This window comes from Clupea harengus, chromosome 3 (assembly GCF_900700415.2).
Source record: "Clupea harengus chromosome 3, Ch_v2.0.2, whole genome shotgun sequence".
NCBI classification, from domain to species: Eukaryota; Metazoa; Chordata; class Actinopteri; order Clupeiformes; family Clupeidae; genus Clupea; species Clupea harengus.
In genome coordinates, this window is record NC_045154.1 from 21,683,460 (window position 1) to 21,688,233 (window position 4,774).

Here is a 4,774-nt window from a genome sequence, read left to right on the forward strand (position 1 = left end):
CTTAAAAACAGCCTTTCTGTGAGATGTGAAATGAATAAATTACATGCTCTGTCAGTGAACTCTCAATATCTCCAAAGTAGTTATGAGGTTCGGAGGAATGCTGGATGTCCTACTTCCACAATATCAAAGAAAGCAGACCCATATGACAGTATTAGTATAAGCAGTTCACTCAAACAATTTATTGCACTTAAAGTGCACTAAATTAAGTACTTAATATAGAAACCTGAAAATGTTGTTTTTGACAAATTGCAGTGCAGTTAAGGATTTTTCCTCATGCTGGAAACACTATAGTTACACTATACCTAAATTAACTGATGATTTCAGAACCTTAAGACTCCTATTAAACCTCCTTTCTTTGCAATGGCCTTCACAGCCGTGTCCTGTGGCAATAGTTCATGTTTTACAATGGAGTGAACCACGCACGCTGTTCCAATATTTATAGTAAATAAATGCTATACTGAAAAGGTATAGCTGACAATAAAAGATCTCTGTTCTCTTCTCTTGAAGGTAAATCTCACTCAGAACACTCGTAAGGCATTCCATACCATTGCATTCCATGTGTTAACAATGTCCCCTCTTCTCTTAGGCAGCGCTGGGCGCAGAACAACGTGACACACTCTGTCCTTTGTCTCTGAAGTCCATACCCTATAAATACGCTTGTTCTTTGAAGATTTTAATTAAACTAAACAGGACCATCTCCACCCACCAGCCATCATGAGGTTTAAGACAAACAAGGCCATCTTTTACAGGGGGAGATCAAATGCAGCTCGGTTTATGTCACCCTGCGTGGAACTTTATGTTGGATTTCAATCATTCTGAAATCCATCTGGCATTTTCATGTGCATGTTTTGAAGTCTTGAGGATGGTAAAAGCAGAGATGTTCCAGAACAAAGGATTCTGTGGCTTTTGTTTCTCTCCTCCGTGAAGGCATGTGTACCCACTGCAAGGGCATCGAAACTGTTCTCTGACACTATGGCTATTCCAGTTAGTGACATTCGTGTCTCTTTATACTGTATGAGGTTATTGGTTCTTTTATGCATGCATTCATGTGTAGATTTTCGAGATATCTTGTATCGTACATAGTTATGCAATATACGTGCCCTCAACATATACCCATGCACCGTACACACATCGAATATACAATTCTGTGCAAATGTTCATATGCACAGCAAAACGAATTCCTCACTCCATTATTATAAGCTTGTTGTAATGTAGACTGTCTGGAGAGTTTCTCTGCTGTGGGCATTCCAGTAGGTATTAGCCAAGGACAGGCACCACTGCCACTGTACCACCCAGTTATGGGCTACAGGGGTGGTTGTACCACACACTATTCTGCCTGATGTGTCAGCTTACAGCTATTCATACCAGTCTGTGTGCGCGCGTGTGTGTGTGTATGTGTGTGTGTGTGTGTGTGTGTGTGAACAGTCTCTCCCTCTCTCTGTGTGTTCCTGCAACCAGAAGAGTAACCGTGTGGAAGTGGCCTACTAGTATGCTTTAAATAACATATTTGATTCAACAAATCAAGAAGATTTTTTTTTAACAGTCTCAAATATTAGTGTTTCCCTCCTGCAAAGTGTGGTATTGACATGGATTTCGTTAAGAAAGGGTAGAAGACTGTCCTATCGCCACAAGGGGGAGTTTCCTTTAATAAAACCTGTAAGTTAAATTATAACCATGGACTTCCCAATCATTTACCACTTTATAGAGCACCTTTATGTATTTTCTATCTGCACTTGAAATATATATAGTACTATATAGAGCTAGTAATGTGAAGAATTACAGAGCATACTGGATTATTGGTTACCTATATACTTTAGATTAAGTAAGTAAGATCAATATAAAGAAAGGACAATATCTACTACACAGTTCCCTGAAATTACACAACGTGTGATCTTGTTGTGATGTATAGTTTCCAAGATAACTAGATACAATGGACTGATATCAAGGGCTCTGGGTTCATGTTGGTTGTTTTCTAAGGGTAATTCTTGGGAATATACCTCCTCTATAACAATTACACGTGTTGCGTTCAGAGACGTGGCCCATCCCTCTTTATACTCTTACTGATCCGAAAGAGGGGCGTGGATATGGATTTGGATTTGTTACCTGCTCTAGTGTACCTGAAGTTACTTGGAAAGAATTTAAGATGTCGTCAAAGCATATGAACTAGTAACCTCCTAGGTGACAGGAACATAATCTGCCGGCATTCCAGAAAGTGAGCGAGAGAGAAGGCGAGTGTGTGAGAGAGAACATTATCATGCGAGACTGCCTTACCTGGGGGCGCAGGAACAAGTGAAAACACATTACTTTGCTCCACTTTGAAACAAAGGGTCGAGATAAAAGAATGCAACAGTGAACTCGTTCATATCTCGTCTATTTTCAGCTTTTCAATTTCGAAAGCTGACCACGGCTTTGATCAGCATTCTGTTCCACCTGCTTTATCTCCTCACTATGGATTTCAAAGTGACCGAGATTTTAAAGGATTCGAGAGTCACTTCTACTCGAAACAGAAGTGATTGCTGTACCTGGAAAGGTTGAACAGGGCTTCCAATGAGAACGCAAACGCTACCGTGACCATGCACCGACCCCCCCGACACTGGATTTTCAACGTGTTCTTATGCTTTGGCATCATCTACTTCAGGCTCGGGTGAGTTTCCAAAACATCATTCACAAGTCCAGACTGTCCTCAGTCTCACTTCACAGTTTGAATGGGTTGATGCATGAGTTGATGTGTGAAAGACTTTACAGTGCATAGACTAAATGCGTTGAGTGCCATGGCGTTTAGTACACCTGTCTTCTGTTGGCGAGCGATACATCCAAGACCTTGGTGAACTTGACACGTTATCCTCATCCGCGTAGCATTTAGAGGAATGTTCCTGAGGTTAAGTTGCATTTCCTGTTATCCGTTAAAAGTAGTGATGATTTATTTCCCTATTGGCTAATGGCACAGGCTTTTGGTTCTGTGCTCGGCTCACCTCTACATACCCTCTTTAATAGCGACATTGAGTTGTATTTCCACATTCCTTTGCCTAGACGGAGTTTCTACCTGTTTTGCAATACCTCACCTGAATTCTTCAGAAAGCCACAGCTTGTATGTACAGAACACTAACCAAGTCTTAATTTCACCTTTTGTGTGATGTGTAGTTGTTGCCACTGTCATTTTTTTTTTAAGGTAGAAATATCTTGGTTTGCATCTAAACATTAGCCTAACATCCCACTGCAGACACTACTGATTGGTTGATCAGTAAGACTAAAGAGGACTAGGCTATAGAAATGTAACCACCCTGCACCCCACTAGAGACATGCATAGACTTACATTAATGCATACACTTACATTTCCAAGGGTTTAAATTGGAAATTAAATTGAAAAATTGTATTTAATTTACTTCATTAACTTAATTAGTAGACTAGTAATTAGTAGACTCTTAGACCTGAGTAGGGTGCAGAAGCTGGTAAAATGGAGCCAAAACAAAGTATCTGAAAACAAACACACATCATGGAATTAAATCACATCCTTTGTTATCTTACATGCACTTGTCCATATCATATCAGGATGGCAATGATGACGGCTCATATTGAGAGAGGGATTTACATTTGGGAAACTGTAAGCAAAGCGGTGCTGTGTGTCTGGTTGTTTAATCAGGCCAAACCTGTTTGCTCACTTCAGCGGTCTTTTCTCTGAGAAAATCTTTCATGGTACCCTCTTTACTCTCAATAATGAGAGGCAGCAGGAGATGACAGACGACAGATCTGGCTTTCATGAGTGTGTGGACAGACACCTTTAGACACGTCCAACAACACTGACACAATGCTGCTAAATGGTCACAGTAGAGCACATTGTCAACATAGGCCTACTGAATAATGTGTTTCTCTATATACAGCAATTTAAGTTATTTGAATTACTGCATTAGGGCCTGCATATGTCTGGCATTCAGTTTCCTGTCCTTATACCTCGATCTAGATCACTGTGATCAGGTGTTCATTTTAGAGCCCCCTGCAAGCCTTTTGGCTCTCAGTTTAGGTGCGATTTTGTCAGAATTATTCTTTTGTGGAATTTATGTGGTATTATTGTAAACACTGTGCCATGTAAAAAGCCTAAAGGCTCGATATATATTTCCCCCCTTGTTTCAAGTCGGCTCAAATAGAAGCATTCAGTGTTCTTCACTGTGTGCCGGCAAAAAAAATAACTTTTTCAGTTTCAGTTCAGCCATCCACATTCATTATTTGCTTGAAAGACTACTTCTATAGGCAGAGTACTCAAAGAGTACCAAACCAAAATAAAATATCTATAAGGTGAAAATATAGTACAGAGAAAGATAAGGCAGGTGTGTCAGTAGCCATCTCACAACTAGGGGCTTGTCATACATTGGGAACCTTCACACAAGAGCATTTTTAATTAATCCATGATTGACTCCTAATTAATTTATGCATATATTTCAGGCATACACTTTTATGCTAGTAACACAACGGTCTAGCGGTTCCAGCGGAAGTGAATTGTGACACTTAAGCAGTATACCTTACAGGGGGCTTGCAAAAGTCACACAGTGTGTGCGATTGTGTACCTTAACTCCGATGAGATCAATGAAAAGTTTTAAGTCCTGAGCTCCAGATCTTGTGTCGCCCTATTGTCGTTGTGTTACAAAAGTGGGCGGATTGCACTGTCTCTCTGCCCAATGGCAGGCCGCGGGTCTCATGAGAGGAGAGAAAGGCACTTTTCTGCCATCCAAAATCCCTAAAAACCATCATCATTCCTGCTCGGGAAGCACACTCTGTAACA